Source organism: Bufo gargarizans, chromosome 11 (genome assembly GCF_014858855.1).
Source record: "Bufo gargarizans isolate SCDJY-AF-19 chromosome 11, ASM1485885v1, whole genome shotgun sequence".
Lineage (NCBI taxonomy): Eukaryota > Metazoa > Chordata > Amphibia > Anura > Bufonidae > Bufo > Bufo gargarizans.
The window spans coordinates 40,575,976-40,599,003 of NC_058090.1; positions in this window are offsets into that span (position 1 = coordinate 40,575,976).

Genomic DNA, 23,028 nt, shown 5'->3' on the forward strand with positions numbered 1-23,028 from the left:
TAAGCCTTTAAATGGTCCCTGAGTCTGGTTCTGTAGGCTACATAATTATGGGGAAGACTGCTGATTTGACAGTTGTCCAGAAGACAGTCATTGACACCCTCCTCAAGGAGGGAAAGCCGCAAGAGCTCATTGATAAAGAAGCTGGCTGTTCACATAGTGCTATATCCAAACATATTAATGGAAAGTTGAGTGGAAGAAAGAAGTGTGGTAGAAAAAGGTGCACAAACACCAGGGATAACCAAAGACTTAAAAGGGATTGTCAAGAAATTGTGGAAGATTCACAAGGAGTAGACTGTGGCTGGAGTCAGTGATTCAAGAGCCACCAGACACCGACATATCCAGGACATGGACTACAAGTGTCGCATCTGTAAAGAATAAATCAAGGCAACTGGACTTACTGTAGATTTCTTGAAAACGTTTCACTCGTTCTTCCAACGAGCTTTCTCAATTCTGAGTGACTGTACAAGAATTCTCTACAAGTGTCGCATTCCTTGTGTCAAGCCACTCATGACCCAGAGACAACATTAGAACTGTACAAGAATTCTCTACAAGTGTCGCATTCCTTGTGTCAAGCCACTCATGACCCAGAGACATTAGAAGCGTCGTACCTGGGCTAAGGAGAAAAAGGACTGGACTGTTGCTCAGTGGTGCTGTTTTCAGATTAAAGTAAATTTTGCATTTCATTCGTAAATCAAGGTCGCAGAGTCTGGAGGAAGAGTAGAGAGGCCCACAGTCCAAGTTGCTTGAGGTCCAGTATGAAGTTTCCACAGTCAGTGATGGTTTGGCGAGCCATGTCATCTGCTGGTGTTGGACCACTCTTATATCAAGTCCAAAGCCAGTGTAGCCGCCCACCTGGAAATTTTACAGCACTTCATGCTTTCCTCTGCTGACAAGCTTTATGGAGATGCTGATTTCATTTTCCAGCATGACTTGGCACCTGCCCACACTGACAAAAGCACTAATACCTAGTGTAATAGCCATGGTATCGCTGTATTTGATTGGCCTGCAACTCGCCTGAACTTAACGCCATAGAGAATGTATGGGGTATTGTCAAGAGGAAGATGAGACACCAGACCCAACAATGAAGACGAGCTGAAGGCCTCTATCAAAGCAACCTGGGCTTCCGGACACCTCAGCACTGTCATAGGCTGATCGCCTCCATGCCACTCCGCATTGATGTAGTAATTCATGCAGAAGGAGCCCCAACCAAGAACTGAGTGCATGTACTGACATATCTGTATTGAAAATAATTTTTTTAATCGGTCTTATATAATCTAATTTTCTGAGATAGTGACTTTTGGGTTTTCTTTAGCTGTAAGCCGTAATAAGAAATAAACTCTTTAAAAAGATCACTCTGTGTAATAAATATGATAACTCACTTTTTGAATTGAATTACTGAAATTAACTTTGCGATAATATTGTAATTTATTTAGATGCTCCTGACTGGGTGTGTGGAGCCCAGTTCTAGAAATAGATGTGGGCCCCTCTTCTGACTTTTATGCCAGAACCTGTGGTATACCATAAATATCTGATGAGAATGACTATAAAAAAAAACTGCTCATATAGCTCAAGTCTGAACAGTACGCTTCGTATGGAAAAAAAAAACGCGTGCATGTAATTAAGGGGTCATGCACACAAACATATATATATTTTTTTCCATGTCCATTCCGTCTTTGTGCAGCCGGTATGCAGAACCATATACTTCAATGGGGCCACAAAGAAACATATGACTCCCAAGTTCATTTAGTTTCCATATGTCTACACGGCTGTTCCGCAAAAAAATAGAACATGTCCTAGTATTGTCTACATTATGGACAAGGATAAGAGAGTTCCGCAGAATGCACACGACCTGTATCTGTGTTTTGCAGATCCGCAATTTGCGGACCGGGAAACATCAAACGGTTGTGTGCATGAGCCCGAATTGGAAGGCCACCCCATGAACTGCTTCTTGAAATGATTCCTTATTAAAGGGGTTGTCCGGGTTCAGAGCTGAACCCGGACATACCCTTATTTTCACCCCGGCAGCCCCCCTGAGCCTAGCATCGGAGCATCTCATGCTCCGATGCGCTCCAGTGCCCTGCGCTAGATCGCGCAGGGCACGTGCTCTTGTGTTTTCAATAACACACTGCCGGGCGGTAACTTCCGCCCGGCAGTGTGTTCGGTGACGTCACCGGCTCTGAGGGGCGGGCTTTAGCTCTGCCCTAGCCGTTTTACTGGCTAGGGCAGAGCCAAATCCCGCCCATCAGTGGCGGTGACGTCACCGGGGTTCCTGTCAGCCCCATAGAGAGCCCCGGTACGTCACCGGAACTCAGAAAAATGCCTTTGCCCTGTGCGATTTAGCGCAGAGCAAAGGAGAGCATCGGAGCATGAACTGCTCCGATGCTCATGTCAGGGGGGCTGCCTGGGTGAAAATGGAGGTCTGTCCAGGTTCAGCTCTGAACCTGGACAACCCCTTTAACTCATGCTAAGTGGTACAATCGCAAATCGGGCCCTTTAAACTTGATAGGATACCACGTATCTGATATTTTGATAGTCAAAAAGCAAAAAAACTAACAAAAAAAAACTAGCACACTGTAATCAGAGCCTAAAATGACTATTACTATCTGGTTGTATGAAATGTTGTACAAAGTGTATACTATAATGTGCCTCTAAATTTAACCAAAATGATGGCATCCCATAATTTATGTAATAAATGTATTGTACTTAAGTGTCAACTGATTTTTATATCCGGACATCTGATGAAGAAATAGTTACGCATTGCGGACTACATGTAATTTTTCGGCAGAAAAACTGTGGTTAATACGAGTAACAGCAAATTGAACATTTTGTATTTTGTACAAAATCTCTAGCATGTCAGTTTGTGCAATTCTGGTCTTCCCCATAGATTTCAATAGGATTGTTAAAATAAAAAGAAAATGTGCACGAAAGTCACAATATAAAATGCACAAAAACACGATAAATAGTGCACATTTATGTGCATTTTTAATGCAGGCTTTATGCAGATTTTCTGCTTACAAATCTGCGTTGTGTGCAGGTAGTCTGAAGACTTTCCACTGTATTGTGAAGGTTTATAAAATTTTCGTAAGAAATAGGTCATGATTAGAGATGAGCGAATCTACTTCGGATGAAACATCCGAAGTCTGTTTGCATAATACTTCGTCCTAATACTGTACGGAGCAGGAGCTCCATACAGTATTAGAATGTATTGGCTCCTATGAGCTGAAGTTATTACTTCGCAAAGTCTTGTGAGACTTCACATAATAACTTCATAAATCATCCGAAGTCTATTCGCTCATCCCTAGACATGATGTACAGAATATATCAGAATTCCTAGTGATTTGAACAGTTTTTAGTTGCATTTTTGCCTCTTCCAAAAGCATGTGACATACATGTATGTCACATACTGTACGTCCAGTTAGTGTATGGAGCACGCTCAGGAGCTGAGCCTGTTCCATACATGGCAGGTGCCAGCTAAGTTACAAAGCTGATACCCTCCTGCCATGTCCAGCACTGATTCTGGATGGTTAACTGCTTAGTTGCTGCAGTCAATAGTAACCATGGTTTCTGAGTGGGTAAGACAGAAAGGGAGGTCTCAATCTTTCCCCTTCCGTGATGAAATTGTGGGGTACCGAGTGGTTGCCATAGAAACTGGGACACCCTGGCTTGCCATATTAATGTACCCATTACACCCTGCCGGAAGCAGGGTATAAAAGGCAGGCCCCATAGGTGCAACACAAAGCTATACAGAAGCAATATAATAAAATATAAAACACTTAAAGGGCTTCTGTCACCCCCCAAAAGTCATTATTTTTTTTGGGCTATTTAAAATCCTTATACTGCGATTTTTCAATATACAGTGCTCTTACCCTTTTCTGTTGGCTAGTTTCCTTAAAAACTGCACTTTTACAATATGTAAATTACCTCCCTACCAGCAAGTAGGGCGTCTACTTGCTGGTAGCCACCGCATCCTCCTTTCAAAAAAACGCCCCCTCCTCCTGTTGATTGACAGGGCCAGCGAGTGCTCTCCTCCTCCGGCTGTCCCTGTCTGCAATTCAAATCCCGCGCCTGCACCTCATTCGGCGCAGGCGCTCTGAGAGAAGGAAGCGAGCGTCCTTCTCTCAGAGCGCCTGCGCTGAATGAGGTGCAGGCGCGGGATTTGAATTGCAGACAGGACTAGTCGGAGGAGGAGAGCGCTCGCTGGCCCTGTCAATCAGCAGGAGGAGGGGGCGTTTTTTTGAAAGGAGGATGCGGCGGCTACCAGCAAGTAGACGCCCTACTTGCTGGTAGGGAGGTAATTTACATATTGTAAAAGTGCAGTTTTTAAGGAAACTAGCCAACAGAAAAGGGTAAGAGCACTGTATATTGAAAAATCGCAGTATAAGGATTTTAATTAGCCTAAAAAAAATATGACTTTTGGGGGGTGACAGAAGCCCTTTAAAAAAAAATTAAAAAAGACATAATTGGTATCTAAAAATGTCTGAAATATTACAATATCCTGTTTTTTATACTGTACGGTGAGATCTGTAAAAAAAAAAAAAAGAAAAGCACAATGCAAGAATTTAAAAAAGTCTTTGATAGTTGGCCCCTATCCTTTGGTAACTGGAATACACATTTTAAAGGGTTTCTCTGAGGTTCTAATACTAATGACCTATCCTCATAAAAAAGCCCAGCGCCGTACACGCATCCCGAAATCTGGTGGACTGATTTGGGGTTTAGCCACTGAGAGGTGGGGTTGTCCCTTTTTGAGGCGGATTCTTTGCCTGTGCATGAGCCCTAAGATGGACCAGGAGTATGCGGATATTTAACACGGATGGGACCAGCGGATGTGACTATCTGACGTGAAGATATCGGTGAGATATTGACAGGATGCTTTATGTGAAATATACATCTATTCCAATTATTGGGGGCGGGTGTATGTTGATAAGTTCTATCAGAGGGCTTTTTCTGTGGACTGTGATGATGTTTAATTACCCTGTGACTGGCATTATCAGTCTCCGGTGAAACTCGTATACAGAGCAGTGGAGCAAACTCCTAGATGACAGCAGTGCATGCCCTATGTGCCATCGTGATGACAACAATTTTTCACTGCCAGCTATGTACGTTTGGAATTTCACGTGTAGCATGACCTGGTAATTTAGTGAGATGATTTAGTTTGTTTACTAATGGAAAGAGTTTGCAGTACAAGGAAGAGACTGCCGAAAGTAAACTGATCTGACTGGTTCCTGCCGTGTAATTTACCCGCTCTCTATGCATCCTATTTCCAGCTTAACATTTAGCAATCAGTCAGTATTTGGGCATCAATGTAAAATGTTTTTCATGTTTCTACAGGAAATATTGCTTCTGTACAGAATGCAATGGCTGAGAACTTTTACAGACAGTGTAGTAAGTGTCAGAATTTGTATGTTTAGGTAAGTAAGATCGACTTACAGTTTAGGCTGTAGAATAGACTGAATATAATGGACTGTTTCACTGTTGACAAGAATAACCAATAAAATATGGCATAATAACTACTATAAATAAAATATGAATCAAAGGAATGGTCATCGGAACATGACCTATTGTTTAAATCCATTTTTTAACAGTTTAACATTTTTAAAGAATTTTTGATGTTACTTTTAATTTTACTTGTCAATATCTGTAGTAAAAAAAAACACTATAGGATCCTTCAGTTTTTGCACTGGCCACTAAGCCTAATATTAGGTGCCACTTCTTGGTCTGTACAGATCACTTTACTGCAGTTACCTGCTTATCTATCATTCTAATCCTGCCTGTAATGATATCACCTCTGTGTATAGATAAGGAAGGAACCACCATTCACCATTGGTGATGTTACAGCTTACCTACTCCTCTCCTTGTACAATGACCTCATGCCTAGAAAACTCTCCCATAGAAGTCAATGAGGTCCCCTTCTGACGAGTGTTTCATCAGAATGCTTCATCCGAAGTCGCTTCAGTCAAAACTTTGGAATAATATTGTACAGAGATTCGTCTCCGTACAGTATTAGAATGTATGGGCTCCGATGAGCCGAAGTTAGTTATTCACGAAGTCGCACTCGACTTTGTTAAATAACTTCGGTAGTTGATTTTTAAAGGGGAAAACCACTTTAAAAGTTCAAACTGAACTCTGCTTCGGCTCCGAGGTAAAAATCAACTACCAAAGTTATTCAAAGAAGTCACGCGCTACCTTGCAAATAACTTTCTTCGGCTCATCGGAGCCCATACATTCTAATACTAATCTCCGCACAGTATTGAGCTACTTTCACACTGGCGTTTCTGGGTCCGCTTGTGAGATCTGTTTCAGGGCTCTCACAAGCAGCCCAAAAAGGATCAGTTCAGCCCCAATGCATTCTGAATGGATAAGAATGGAGGCGGACGCAGCGTTTTGGTGTCCGCCTGACGATGCAGAGCCAAACTGATTCGTCCTGACTTACAATGTAAGTCAAAGGGGACGGATCCGTTTTTACACACGCAATATGGTGCAATTGAAAACGGATCCGCCTCCCATTGATATTCAGTGCAAGTCAAAACGGATCAGTTTGCATTATCATGGTAATGCAAACGGATCGGTTCTGAACGGATACAAGCGTTTGCATTATAGGTGCGGATCCGTCTGCAGATACCAGACGGATCCGCACCAAACGCAGGTGTGAAAGTAGCCTTATTCTGAAGTTTTGAACGAAGCGACTTCGGATAAAGCATCACTTCGCTCAACGCTACTCCTAACCATTGTGGTTGCCGTAAAGCAGTTTTCTTAATGCTGTTAAGAACAGCTCGGGCAAGATGGCCGCCCCCATAATCATGTTTAGGAAATAGAATAAAAAAAAATCTGTAATCAGAAAATAAAAACAGATGAGAAGAAGACACGTGTCACTGTCATCTGGTTTTAACTGTCAGATAACATTTTTGGTGACACATTTCCTTTAATCAACCTGTGTCTCAGCATGATCAGCCCTATTAAACCAGGCATATTGATTATGCTAATTGAATAATACCTTAGTTATCTTTATAGGTTGCATTGTTGTGGAGATTTTTATCTTTATTCATATCAGGCAGTTGGAGCACCAAGGCGTGGACTGTAGTGCTTCGAGCACCCCCCCCCCTCCCCATTGAGAGAGCTAATAGCCCTGTCTTCTTGTGCCTGCGCTGTAACTCACTAATAATCATTGGCGGTCCAGCGTTAATGTTATATGGAGTCATTGGTGTCAGTGTGTTATTGAAATCATACATTCCACTGGGATTGTGGCTTAGGGCTCATGCACACGAACATATTTTCTTTCTGTCCGTTTTATTTTTTTTTGCGCACCTTATGCGGAACCATTTATTTCAATAGGTCCGCAAAAAAAAAAAGTTACTCCGTGTGCATTTCGTCTACGTATGTCCATTCCGCAGAATAGAACATGTCCTATTATTGTCCTCATTACAGACAAGGATGGGACTGTTCTGTTAGGGAATGCACACGGACGTCTTCCATATTTTTTTGCGAACCGCAAAATGCATACGGTTGTGTGCATGAGCCCTTATATGTAGGCATTCATTAGTGGCTGTGGAGCCTATGGAGAGGGGAGCGCCACTGTGCAGGGAGGAGAGAATACTTACCTTTCCATTCTGATGGCAGCTGTGCTCCTCCACTGTGTGTGAAGTTGTCAGCACCTCCACTTCTAGGTGGACCGTAGTCGCCGGCGGCTTCACACACAGTGGACGAGCGATTATATTATATTTACAGAATATGCCATAAATGTCTTGATGGATGTGGGTCCCACCTCTGGGGCTTGTGCATCTAGGTGAAAAATAAATGGAGAGGTGGCTGTGTCCCTCTCCATTTATTTCTACAAAATCCTCAGAAGGTAAGGGGGTCTAAAGATGATATCCTGTGGTTAGGCTAACCTGTCTAAGATGGGAATATCCATACCTAGAACTCTAATGGCTTGCCATTAACCCCTTAAGGACCCACGTCGTACATGTACGGCGCTGGTGGACGTGACTTAAGCACCAGCGCCGTGCATGTACGGTGGGCTGATCGGGCGGCTGCAGGAGCTGCGCCCGCCCAATCAGTGGCACGGACCCAATAGTCACTGACCGCCGGGTCCCTGCTGCATACGCTGGCATTGGTGAAAACACAGATGCCGGCGTATTAACCCCTTGGATGCCGCGGTCAAAGCTGCCCGTGGCATGCGAGGGTTCGCGGAGGGCCCTCTGCTTTCTCTTCAGGTCCCCGCGCTGCAGTGGCGGGGACCCGATGGCAGAGAAGGCAGCCCGATGCCTTCCATAGACATCAGGGCTTGTCTTCTACGGAAGACTGTGAGATCCAGCCCCTTAGGCTGGGTCCTACAGGCAGGCTGTCAGCATACAAGCTGACATGCAATGGATTACAATACAGGTTGTATTGTAATGCATTGCAGAGGGAATCACACCCCAGAAGTTGAAGTCCTAGAGTGGGACAAAAAAAAAAGTAAAAAAGTGTTTTTCAAGAAAAAAAAAAAAAAGCCCCTTTCCCAAAATAAAACACATAAAATTGTAAAAAAATTGAAAAATAAAATAAAACCAGACATATTTGGTATTGCCGTGTCCGTAACGACCAGCTCTATAAAAAATATCACATGATCCACCCTCTCACCTGAGCGCCGTAGAAAAAATAAAATAAAAACTGCAAAAAATAATTTGGGGGTCACCTTACCAAGCTATCAAAAAGGTGTATGCCCCCCAAAATAGTACCAATCAAAAAGACAATTGCCCAAAAAATAAATAAAAACTATGGCTTTCAGAATATGGAGACACTAAAAAAATCATTTTTTTTTCAAAATAGCTTTATTATATAAAACTGAAACAAACAACCAAAAAAGTAGTCATATTTGGTATTGTCGCATCCGTAACAACCTGCTCTATAAAAATAGCACATGATCTAACATGTCAGATGAACATTGTAAAAAACCAAAAAATAAAAAGTGCCAAAAAAGCTATTTTTTGTCACCTTGCCTCACAAAAAGTGTAATATAGAGCAACCAAAAATCAAATGTACCCTAAAATAGTACCAACAAAACTGCCAGCTTGTCCCGTAGTTTCAAAAAATGGGGTCACTTTTTTGGAATTTCTACTCTAGGGGTGCATCCAAATTATCCCAGTGAAATCTGCCCTCCAAAAACCACATGACGTTCCTTTCCTTCTGCGCCCTGCTGTGTGCCCGTACAGCAGTTTACGGCAACTTATGGGGTGTTTCTGTAAAGTACAGAATCAGGGTAATAAATATTGAGTTTTGTTTGGCTGTTAACCCTTGCTTTGTTAGCGGAAAAAAATGCATTAAAATGGAAAATCTGCCAAAAAAGTGAAATTTTGAAATTTCATCTCCATTTTCCTTTAATTCTTGTGGAACATCTAAAGGGTTAACAATGTTTGTAAAATAGTTTTTGAATACCTTGGGGGTAGGGCTGCAGTAAACGATTATTTTAGTAATCGAGTAATCTATCGATTTTTTTTTTTTTTTTTTTTTTTTTAAATTGTTTATTTTATTGATTTTTTATCAATGAAAAAATAGTACAGGGACAGTGTCTCATTGCACATTCGTAAGAGGCAATACAGGTACAACATTATGCTGCATAACGTCAATATAAAAAATGCACATTAGTATACAAAACATACATTTTGCATCTGAAGCCAGTAAACGCATTAAGAGCTGAAACAACAAAAGGACAAAGGACAATTACAACGACACGACACATGGGGGAAATTATAGGAAGGGGGAAGAACAACAAGCTAACCGATAACCAAAGGTCTATTAGTGTAAGTGATCAAAAGCGTCATCCCATGTTTGCCAGATCTTTGTAAATCTATCGACTGAGTTAGTAATACATGCAGTTAAGTATTCCATTTTCCTAACTTCCCTTACACTATTTATGAGGTCCATTCGGGTAGGCGCGTCTGCCCTCAACCAAAACCCCGCAATTAGGCGTCTGGCCGCCATTAACACCTGAAGGACCAAGAGGAGGAATTGTTTTTTTAATGACATTTTTGGCATATTCAAAAAGGAAAAAAAAGGTGTAAAAGGAAAACGAATTGCGAGGAGTTGAAAAAAGACAGACTCCACCATTCTCCAAAAGGGCACAATCACGGGACATTCCCAGAAAATGTGGAGGTGGGTCCCCTCACCTATCATACACCTCCAACATCTATCAGAGATATCTTGGCTAAAGTGTTTTAATAGCTGTGGGGTATGATACCAAAACATAAGCACTTTATATGTGTTTTCCCTATATGTGACACATGAGGACGACTTCGCTGCCCGTTCCCATATCTGTTTCCATTCTGCATATGCTATAGGATGGCCTAGAAGTACTTCCCATTTAGTCATGTAGGAGTGAGTGACAGAGGAGGATGAGAGGATAAGATAAATGTCTGAAATGAGACCCTTCGTTGTAACAGTCAATTTACATAGTTTCTCAAATGGCGTAGGGGTTGACACCTTCGTTGAGTGAAAGAGGTCCGAAAAAAAATGGCAAATCTGCATATATTGATACCTATAAGACTCTGGTAATTGATGCAAGGATCGTACCTCATCAAATGAGAAAAAGCCCAGAGTCCTATAGTTTACAACATCCGCAAATCTGAACAGTTTCCTGGGAAACCATGTTTTAAGAAAAGCTGTGTGCATACCCAACTTAAATAGTGGGTTATACAGAAAGGAGACCATAGAAGATTTTTCCGAAGCAAGTGAGAACAGTCTGTTACATCTCAACCATATGTTACATGTAAAAGACATAGGGCCCAATAGCTCAGGTCTAAGTGAAGGTTGCAGGGAGTACCAAATAAGTGAATTCGGATGTACAGGGGCTATCCATAACTTCTCTATTTCCATCCATCTGGAGTACGCATACATATTGGACCAGGCTGGCAGTCTTCTAAGGTGTGTAGCCCAGTAATATTTTTTAATATTTGGAACTGCTAATCCACCTTGAGTTTTGGGTGACATTAAAATTGAGCAAGCTATGCGATGCCTCTTTCCATTCCAGATGAACCTGAATATACATGACTGAAAATCACGCAACTCCTTCTCAGGGACAGGAATTGGGAGAGTCTCAAACAAATACAGCAATTTAGGCAGGATATTCATCTTAACCGATGCTATACGGCCCAATAAGGAAATGGGAAAAGGCATCCATTTAATCAGTAAGGCCTTGAGTTCTCGGAACATAGATGGAAAATTTTGAGCATACAACGAGGAATAAGTAGGGGTTAAGTTAACCCCCAAATACCTCAAGGACGTTTCCGTCCATTGAAAATTAAAACTGGATTTTAAGGTGGTCAAAATATCAGGGGCTAGGTTAAGAGGGAGAGCCTCCGTTTTTGTGGTATTAATTTTATAACCGGACAATCTACCATAAGTCTCTAGTAATTTAAAGAGGTTGGGAAGCGAAATATGTAAGTCAGTTAATGTTAGCAAGATATCATCAGCGAATAGTGAAAGTTTAAATTCAACTGCATTCACCTTAATCCCATGAATATCAGGATGAGAACGTATGGCCACCGCCAAGGGTTCTATGCATAGAACGAAGAGCAGAGGGGATAGTGGACATCCCTGTCGCGTACCATTTTTTATAGGAAAAGGCAAAGAATCAGCATGCTTCATTTTCACTATCGCTGTAGGTTGGGCATATAAAACATGGAGGGCTGTAAGGAAGGGGCCTTTCAGACCGAAAGCCTCCATGGCAGAGAACATAAAAGGCCACCCTAAGCGATCAAACGCTTTCTCTGCGTCAAGACTTAGCAACAACGCCGAGTCTCTGCGCTTATTCGTGATGTCAATTAAATCAATGGTGCGCCTTGTATTATCTCCGCCCTGCCGGTCTCGAACAAAGCCCACTTGATCTTTATGGATCAGTTGGGGTAGCCAGTCTGAAAGTCGGTTAGCCAAAGTTTTCGTGAAAATTTTCAAATCCGAATTAAGAAGTGCAATGGGCCTATAATTTCCACATTCTAGGGGATCTTTACCCGGTTTAGGTATTAAAGTTATATAGGAGTGTGACATTGAAGCGGGTATTGGTGACCCTTGTAGGAAAGAGTTGAACAACAGCGTCATATGTGGCAGAAGAATATCGGAAAATGTTGCGTAATAGAGGTATGGTAGACCATCTGGCCCAGGGGCTTTATTATTGGGCAACTGTTTCAGTACTTCCTGCAATTCCTCTACAGTAATGGGAGCGTTTAATGAGGCAAGAGCTGCTCCCGACAACTGAGGAAGACTACACTTAGAAAGAAAGTAATCCAGGAGGAGTCTACTGCGCTCTGGGTCAGATGGGAGTTGTTGAGGGATAGAGTAAAGTGCCTTATAATAATCCTGAAATAAGTTGAAAATGACCTCTGGGTCATACACTATTGCCCCATCTCCTCGCCTCATTGCATTCGGAGTGTTTGTAGTGCCAGAGTCCCGAAGCTGTCGAGCCAGGAGGGTATGCGGTTTGTTCCCCCACATATAAAATCTTTGTCGCGAATATAGTAATTTTTTCTCAGTTTTATAAAACATTAATTCCTTCAATCTAGCACGCAGGATTATAATGCGCCTAAGCAGAGGCCGCGAGCATCGGGACTCTAGCATCTTTTCTAAATCCTTCAGCAGCTGTGAGGTGATATTGAGTTGTTGCATATTACGATCTTTTTTCAGTCGAGACCCCATAGCTATACATGCACCTCTAAAGACTGCCTTGTGGGCTTCCCATATCACAGATATAGGGGGTCCTGAGGACTGATTCAAGGTGAAGTATTCTGTAAGGCCCTCACGTAACTCCTGCCTAAGCGGCAGCTGGTGCAAAAAGGATTCATTAAGCCGCCAATGGCATACTCTAGGGTAGTAACCTGAAGTTTTAATGTTAATTGACACTGGAGCATGATCCGACCAGGAAATAGGTCCTATATCGGCATCTGCAAGCATCCTTAAAATTGGGATATTACCAAAAAAGTAATCTATACGGGAATGTGTATTATGTGGATGTGAGAAGAAAGAAAACGTTTTTGCAGTGGGATAGTTAATTCTCCAGAGGTCATATAATTCGAATTTTCTAATAAGACGCCTAAAAAGACGTGAGTTTCGACACTGATCTTTAGTAGGCGGTCTATTCTGAAGGGTTAATCTATCTAGACGCTCGGAAAAAGAGAGATTAAAGTCTCCTCCTACTAGCAGTGCAGCTGGGAGCAACTTCGATAATTTCAAGAACACCTTATTAAGAAAAGGGATTTGAGCAGTATTCGGAGCGTATAAATTGCACAGTACGTGTGGGCTACCATTAAGTGTGGCTTTTAGTATAATATACCTGCCAGCCGGGTCAATAATAGCATCCTCCACCTGTAAGGGGCAATCAGCAGACAGGAAAATGGCAACACCTGCTCTCTTTCTCCCAGAGGAAGCAGAATATATACGAGGGAATAAATATTGCGCAAACTTGAAAGAACCCTGGTGATCAAAGTGGGTCTCCTGAAGAAAAACTATGTCAGCTTTTTGAGACTTGTACTCAGTAAGTGCCAGGCGTCTCTTCACATTAGAGTTAAGACCTTTTACATTAAGCGAGACATATTTAATCATTTTCAAAGCATGGAATAAATGTACTTGCTATGTGGCTGCAGTGGATCCTTCTCAAGGACACTGTCATGGATGAAAACACCTTAAGGCATTCAGTCGCTTGTGGTTTGGGTTCTGGAGACCTGAGTATGAAAAACAATAAAAAGAGACACAAAAGGGAAGGGGGGGGGGGGGGGACACAAGACCATACAAACATAAAAGATACACCGTTTAGTATCAGAACATTGGGTGCTGTCAGCCAGATACAGATCAGTGAGCAGCAACTAGTGGTATTAATATCAGCAAACTGCTGCCCCTCCAACCCAATTAACAGAAGCTGGGGGGGGGAGGGCGAAACTACTGGTCTGCTTATGGGAAGCATGACTGGACCGGCACAGGATGGGCCGGGTTTCAAAGCTTATTAGAACTTGAAATAACCAGAGAATTGAACAATAAACCAATTCTACTAACATAGGACCTTAAACAGAGAACCATAAGGCCGTCGCCTCCTGGCGAAGAGAAACAGTAGGAGATACAAATTAAGCTAATGAAGTCCATGCGGCAATCATGGGGGTTCATCTGGTGGCTCACGTGAAGGGGTCCCTCCAGCAGGGGAAGATCTTCTTCTCTTTTGTCTGGCAGGTTGCCAAATTGGACCCAGGGCAGGCTGTGGATCCGGTAGTTCCCAGTCCGTGATGGATGGAATCTCAATGCCCAAAGCAGCACAAAAATCAGGGAGGTCTGAATGCTGACGCAAGATGGAGGATCTGCCATTTTTCGTGACTATTAATGCAAACGGGAACCCCCATCTATAAGGCGTCTTCTTTTCCTTCAGCAGTTGCAATAAAGGCTGTAATACTCTTCTTTTTTGGAGTGTCCACCAAGATAAGTCTTGGTATAAATGAACAGAAGCCCCGTGAAAATCAATGGAACGTAATTCCCTGGCTTTGGACATAATGTTTTCCTTCACCTGGAAATCATGCACACAGCAAATGACGTCTCTGGGCTGCGTGGATGAGGACTTAGGCCGCAGCGCTCTGTGAGCTCGATCAAGCCTGATAAACTGGGGTGGCTGAGTGCCTAATAAAGCATTAAAAAGTTCAGATAATATTTCCTGCAGATTTTCTTCCGCATTAGCTTCAGGCAAACCCCGTACACGGATGTGATTTCTGCGTCCTCTGTTATCTAGGTCTTCCAGATGACGTGCATTATCCCTGATAACTTGGGATTGAGAAGCAATAACAGATTGTAAATGTGCCACACTTCTACGGGTGTCATCATGGTCTATTTCAATAGTGTCCATGCGGTCTGCTAAGTGCTTCAGATCCTGCCTTAAAGATGAAATTTCCGATTTACAGGCATTTCTGACTTCTGAGACCAGCATTTTAAAATCATCCTTAGTAGGCAAATGTTGTAATGTCTGCTGAAGTATTGCAGAGCCCTGGGAAGGTTGCAGAAGATCTTCCTCTCCCTCGTCCACATAATCATTTCCCTGCTCCCAAGTAGCAGCTTCTCCTCCCTCTCCCCTTCTATAATGCTGTTGGCTAGGGGGATCTTCAGAAGATTCGGCCCAATCTCGCCGCTTCTGGGACGGAGTGGCCATTTGTTTAGCCTGTTTAGCTGCCGATTTTGGCGGCATAATGGCGGCAGTGCCTCCTGCTGGGTGTAACCCCTCTCCTGCCCCTGTGGGATTCGGCTGTGTCCCCACAGCGCTAGTGGGTAGGAAAGTCCTTGCTAGTGGGGACAGGGAGGAGGTAGGAAGCCGTAAGGCTGAATTGCAGCTTGTACCTGTCGGCGGCTGTGCGCTCGTCTCTTCACTCCCACACGCGCCGGAGGCCTCAGATGGAAGCAGGCCGCGACCAGACGGAACCGTGTGGAGTGGACGGCTGAGGTAGGAATCGAGCGTCTTGTTCACCCAGGCGGACGGTCGGGACGAGGTGGAGGGCTTGCCCGGCAATTTTTTCCCCATGTGCTGCGCTGGCGTGGCAGGAGAGTCTCCCTTAGCGGCTACTGGCGGCGGAGCTCTGTCTTCACACGGCCATTCCTGAAGACGTCCAGGCCACGCCCCATAGATTATTTTTTACGATTAATCTAATAAGAACAAATTTTTTTATAGATTGTTTTCCTTTTTAAAAACTCATAAGACCCCCTGCCATTAGTTCCCAACACCCTTCTTTCCCCCCTGTGTGCGATTTAGCCCAAGTGCATCAGCTCTCCCTCACCCCAGAGCCATCAGCTCTCAACCACGTGCCATAGTCTCTGCTGCCCTGCTCCTCCTGACACCTGGATTGCACAGCGTCATTGGTTGCTATGACACTGCACTCTGGGCACCCGGCCTTAGTCGCGCCCCCACCCCCCCGGTTTCACCAACTTACCTTTCCAGCAGGGGTGCCGTCGACACTCCATCGTTCCGCTCTGCTCTGCACCTGACGTCACATAGCGCATCAGGTCACGGCGTGCCTACATCAGGAGGTCAGTGCAGCGCGCGGGACCATGGACGTGGTGTAACGTGTCCAGCGGCCCCCTGCTGGAAAGGTGAGTTTTCCAAGTGCAGCGGAAGACCACGGAGTGGGAGTAATAGCAATCGCTTCACTCCCGCTTTGTGGTCACAAAGAAATTTGTATCGAGGATTTTTTGTGTCGAATTACTCGATTTAATCGAGTAATCGTTTCAGCTCTACTTTATAAAATGGGGCCATTTATGGGTGGTTTCTATTGTGTAAGCCCCACAAAGTGACTTCAGACCTGAACTGGTCCTTTAAAAATTGGGTTTTGGAAATTCTAAGCTTATAAGCCTTCCAACATCCCAAAAAAGAAAATGTAATTTAGAAAATGATCCAAACATGAAGTAGACATTTGGAAAAGGTAAAGTAATAACTGTTTTAAAAGCAGAGAAATAGAAATTTTGAATTTTGAGAATTTTTCCAAACTTTTGGTAAATTAGTTTTTTCTTTTTTTTATAAACAAAAATGAAATATTTTGACTCAAATTTACCACTGTCAAGAAGTACAATATCTCAGAATAGCTTGGATAAGTAAAAGCGTTTTAAAGTTATCAGAAAAAAATGGCCTGGTCCTTAACCTCTTAGGGTCCATTCACACGTCCGCAAAATGGATCCGAATCCGTTCCGCAATTTTGCGGAACGGGTGCAGACCCATTCATTTTCAATGGGGCCGGAATGTGCTGTCCGCATCCACATTTGCGGATCCGCACTTTCGCATCCGTGCTTCCGTTTCCACAAAAAAATAGAACACGTCCTATTCTTGTCCGCAATTGCGGACAAGAACAGGCATATTCTATTAGTGCCGGCAATGTGCGGTCCGCAAAATGCGGAATGCACATTGCCGCTTTCCGTGTTTTGCGGATCCGTGGCTCAGTGTATCCGCAAAACACATTGCGGACATGTTAATGGAGCCTTAAGGACACATGACGTACCGGTACGGCATGTTGTCATGGTACTAAAGGACACATAACGTACCGGTACGTGATGTGTATTTCCGATCATCGCCGCCCGGTGATCGGGACCCAATGCCTGCTCAAATCATTGAGCACGCACCTTGGCTAAATGCGTGGGGGGGGTCCCGTGCCCACCAAAATAGTACCAATCTAACCGTTACCTCACCCTGCAAAAAATGATCCCTTACCTGAGACAATCGCCCCCCAAAAAAAAAACTATGGCTCAGAATATGGAGACACTAAAACATCATTTTAGCTGTTATTGTGTAAAACTTACATAAATAAAAAAAAGTTGACATATTAGGTATTGCTGCGTCCGTATCGACCGGCTCTATAAAAATATCACATGACCTAACCCCTCAGAATAACGCCATAAAAAATAAAAACTGTGCTAAATAAACCATTTTTTGTCACCTTACATCACAAAAAGTGTAATAGCAAGCGATCAAAAAGTCATATGCACCCCCCAAAATAGTGCGAATCAGTCATCTCATCCCGCAAAAAATGAGACCCTACCTAAGATAATCATCCAAAAACTGAAAAAAACTATCGCTGTCAGAATATAGAGACACTAAAACATGATAATTTTTTTTCAAAAATGATATTATTGTGTAAAACTTAAATAAAAAAGGTATACATATTAGGTATCGCAGCGTCCGTAGTAACTTGCTTTATAAAAATATCACATGACCTAACCCCTCAGGAGAATACCGTAAAAAAAAAAAAAAAGTGTAAAAGCCATTATTTGTCACCTTACATCACAAAAAGTGTAATAGCAAGCGATCAAAAAGTCATACGCACCCCAAAATAGTGCCAATAAAACAGTCATCTCATCCCGCAAAAATCATACCCTACCCAAGGTAATAGGCCAAAAACTGAAAAAATTATGTCTCTCAGACTATGGAAACACTAAAACATGTTTTTTTTTTGTTTAAAAAAAGAAATCATTGTGTAAAACTTACATAAATTAAAAAAAAAGTATACGCATCCATGACAACCTAGTCCATAAAAATACCACATGATCTAACCTGTCAGATGAATGTTGTAAATAACAAAAAATTAAAACCGTGCCAAAACGGCTATTTCTTGTTACCTTGCCTCACAAAAAGTGTAATATAAAGCAACCAAAAAACATATGTACCCCAAAATAGTACCAACAATATTGCCACCCTATCCCGTAGTTTCTAAAATGGGGTCACTTTTCTGGAGTTTCTACTCTAGGAGTGCATCAGGGGGGCTTCAAATGGGACATGGTGTCCAGCAAAATCTGCCTTCCAAAAACTGTATGACATTCCTTTCCTTCTGCGCCCTGCCGTGTGCCCGTACAGCAGTTTACGACCACATACGGGGTGTTTCTGTAAACTACAGAATCGGGCCATCAATAATGAGTTTTGTTTGGCTGTTAACCCTTGCTTTGTAACTGGAAAAAAATTATTAAAATGGAAAATCTGCCCAAAAAGTGAAATTTTGAAATTGTATCTTCTTGTGGAACACCTAAAATCAGTTTTGAATACCTTGAGGGGTGTAGTTTATAGAATGGGGTCATTTATGGGTGGTTTCTATTATGTAAGTCTCGCAAAGTGACTTCAGACATGAACTGGACCCTAAAAATTGGGTTTTTGAACATTTCTGAAAAATTTCAAGATTTGTTTCTAAACTTCTAAGCCTTGTAACATCCTCAAAATATAAAATATCATTCCCAAAATGATCCAAACATGAAGTAGACATATGGGGAATGTAAAGTAATAACTATTTTTGGAGGTATTACTATGTATTATAAAAGTAGAGAAATTGAAACTTGGAAATTTGCAATTTTTTTTACAAATTTTTGGTAAATTTGGTATATTTTTTGAAAGAATTTTTTTATTTATTTTTTTAACTTCATTTTAGCAATGTCATGAAGTACAATGTGACGAAAAAACTATCTCAGAATGGCCTGGATAAGTCAAAGTGTTTTAAAGTTATCACCCACTTAAAGTGACACTGGTCAGATTTGCAAAAAAATGGACTGGTCCTTAAAGGGGTTCTACACTTTTATTTAACTGATGATCTATCCTCTGGACCACATTAATCTTATGGACAGTCATGCATATTATCAAACTGCAAAGGGTTTGTTTTTAACCCCTAAAGGACCCTGCCATATTTCACCAAGACCATTTTGTGCAAATCTGACATGTCACTTTATGTGGGTATAACTTTAAAACGCTTTTACTTATCCAGGCCATTCTGAGATTTTTTTCTCGTCACATATTTTACTTAATGACAGTGGTAAAATTGAGTGGACATTTTTTCTTTTATTTATAAAAAAAAAATACCAAATTTACAAAAAATTAGCAAATTTCAATTTCTCTACTTTTATAATAGATAGTAATACCTCAAAAAATAGTTATTACTTTATATTTCCCATATGTCTACTATATCTTTGGATCATTTTGTGAATGCCATTTTATTTTTTGGGGATTAGAAGCAAATCTTGAAGTTTTTCAGAAAATTTCCAAAACCAGTTCAGGTCACTTTGTGATGCTTACATAATAGAAACCACCCACAAATGACCCCATTTTAGAAACTACACCACTTAAGGTATCCAAAACTTATAAACTTTGTTTACCCTTTAGTTCCACAAGAATTAATGCAAAATAGAGATGAAATTTCAGAATTTCACTTTTTTGTCAGATTTTCCATTTTAATACATTTTTCCTACAAAGCAAGGGTTTACAGCCAAACAAAACTCAATATTTATGGCCCTGATTCTGTAGTTTACAGAAACACCCAATATGTGGTTGTAAACTGCTGTACAGGCACACGGCATTGCGCAGAAGGAAAGGAACGCCATATGGTTTCTTGAAGGCAGATTTTGCTGGACTGGTTTTTTGACACCATTAAAGCGGGATGCACCCCTAGAGTACAAACTCCAAAAAAGTGACCCCATTTTGGAAACTACGGGATAAGGTGGCAGTTTTGTTGGTACTATTTTACTATCTGATTTTTGGTTGCTCTATATTACTCTTTTTGTGAGGCAAGGTAACAAAAAATAGCTGTTTTGGCACCGTTTTTATTTTTTTGTTATTTACAACATTCATCCGACAGGTTAGATCTTGGTATTTTTATAGAGCAGGTTGTTATGGATGTGACAATACCTAATATTTGAAAAAAAAATGTCTCCACATTCTGAAAGCTGTAGTTTTATTTATTTTTTGGGCGACTGTCTTATTTATGGGCTCATTTTTTTTTTTTTGGGATGAGATGATTGTTTGACTGGTACTATTACAGGGTGCATATGAATTTTTGATCGCTTGCTATGACACTTTTTTTTTTTAAGAGGCTAGGTCATGTGATATTTTTATAGAACAGGTTATTACGGACGCGGCGATACCTAATAGGTCCTACTTTTTTTTTTATGTACGTTTTACACAATATTTTTTAAACAAAAAAGAAAAAAATCATGTTTTAGTGTCTCCATATTCTGAGAGCCATAGTTTTTTCAGTTTTTGGGCGATTGTCTTAGGTAGGGTATCATTTTTGCGGGATGAGATGACTATTTGATTGGCACTATTTTGGGGTGCATATGACTTTTTGATCGCTTGCTATTGCACTTTTTGTGATGTAAGGTGACAAAAGAATGGCTTTTTTGACACAGTTTTTATATTTTTTTTTACGGTGGTCATCTGAGGGGTTGGGTCATGTGGTATTTTTATAGAGCAGGTTGTTACGGACGCGGCAATACCTAATACATATATATTTTTTGTTTGTTACTTAAGTTTCACATAATAACAGCATTTTTGAAACCAAAAGAATGGTGTTTTAGTGTTCTCCATATTCTGAGCCATAGATTTTTTATTTTTTGGGCGATTGGTAGGGGCTCATTTTTTGCGGGATGAAGTGACGGTTAGATTGGTACTGTTTTTGGTGGTATACGCCTTTTTGATCTCTTGGTGTTGCACTTTTAGTGATGTAAGGTGACCCAAATTTTTTTTATTTAGCACAGTTTTTATTTTATTTTTTTGACAGTGTTCATCTGAGGGGTTAGGTCATGTGATAGTTTTATAGAGCCGGACAATATGTATGCGACGATACTTAATATGTCTACATTTTTTTATTTTTTTTACAATTTGTTTTCCCTTTATTTTGGCAAAAGGATATTTATTTATTTTTTTACTTCAAACTTTTTATTTTTTTTATATATATATATATTTTTTTTCACTTAATTTTTTGTCCCACTCTGGGACTTCAACTTTTGTGGGTCTGATCCCCTTTACAATGCATGACAATATTTCTGTATTGTCATGCATTGTCTGTAAGTGTATAACACACTGTAATACATTTACAGCCTTCCTGCCTGTGAGATCCAGGGGGCTGGATCTCACAGGCTGTCACGGAAGCAGCCACGATGCCTAAGGAAGGCATTGTGCTGCCTTCCATGCCATCGGGTCCCCGTCACAGCAGCACGGAGACCCGATGGTTGCTTTCTCCCTGCCTGGACATCGCAAGTGCAGCGGTCAGCGCTGACCGCGAATGTGCAGGCGTTAATGCACCGGCATCGGTGATTTCACCAATGCTGGCCCATGCAGCAAGGGTCTGGCTATCAGTGACTCCGGATCCCTGCCGCTGATCGGGTGGGCGCAGCTCCTGCACCCGCTTGATCACCATGACGTACATGTACTTCTCTGGTCCTTAAGTCACAGCCAGAGATGACATACATGTACGTCATGGGTCCTTAAGGGGTTAACCACAGAGACGTGTATGTCTGAATAGAAGAGTTTTAATTTTAAGTCGTTTAAGTTTTAAGTTTGCAAAGGTGATTCGGTTTCTTCATGATTATTTTAGATGCATGGTTGCAATAGTGTACATACCATTTTATTCTGCTATCAGTAGCAAGATGATGCTCCCGACACCTTGTCACAATAAAGATGACCATGTTAGATGTTAAAGGGGTTCTCCGGGAATTAAGTTACTTCACAACACTGAGCTATAGAGCTGCCTCATCCTTCCCTTTGCTCTGCTTGTCTGTGATTATCATCCTGAATACAGTTTAATCTGGTCATCAGTTGAATCTCTGTAGGAATGGAGTTCATGAGCAGATGTGGCTAATGAGCAGCATTCGTAAGCATTACCACAGTCTGTCCTGTCCGTCCTCTCTGTACTTCATGTCTCCTCATGGATTCCATTCCTACAGAGATTCAGCTGAAGATATTCTCATCTGTATTCGGGATCATAATCCCTGACAAGTGGAGAGGAGGATGAGGCAGCTCTTTACCTCAGAGTTGTAAGGTAACCTGTCCTCCTGTGTGATTAGGACAGGCTTTGTGTGCACTAATAGGACAGCGGACATTTTGTTTCTCCTAATGATTGCTTCCCAATAGTGTTGAGCGAACTTGTGTTATGGTCCAAGTTATGGTCCGTGGTAGCGGAATCCATAACCCGATTCTTCGATAACCTGAACCCTAACTTTAGACGCCGAACTAGTGAAAGGTATTTAGGAATATATTTATAATAAAGTAATATTTACGTATTTTCATTTTCTTAATTCCCGGGGAACCCATTTAAAGAAGACCTGTGACCCCAAAATACATTGCAGTCTGCAGGCACTATGGTATATAGCAGAAGGAGCGGAGCAGATTAATATATACCAGTAGTTTTGTGGCAAAAAGAGTTAGTAAAGCTTTGTTTCAGTGATAGCATTTTCTGTGTGTGTATACATAGATAGCTATCAATGACTGATAGTTGTACACAGGGAGATGTTATCAGTGATTGATAGCGTTCCCTGTGTGAATGTGTGTACATAGCCTATGATGCTGTGAGCACGATGGATGCCGCTCCAGGACATATGGCCCGCTTACGGACCGTATGTCTCGGTCGTGTGCATGAGTCCTAAGTGTGTATACAGAGATAGCTGTCAGTCACTGATGGTTGTACACGGGGAGCTGATATCAGTGGTTGATAGCATTCTCAGTATATATGTGTATACAGAGATAGCTGTCAGTCACTGATGACACCTCCCCCATGAACAATGAAATCAGAAATAGCAGAGTTTTAA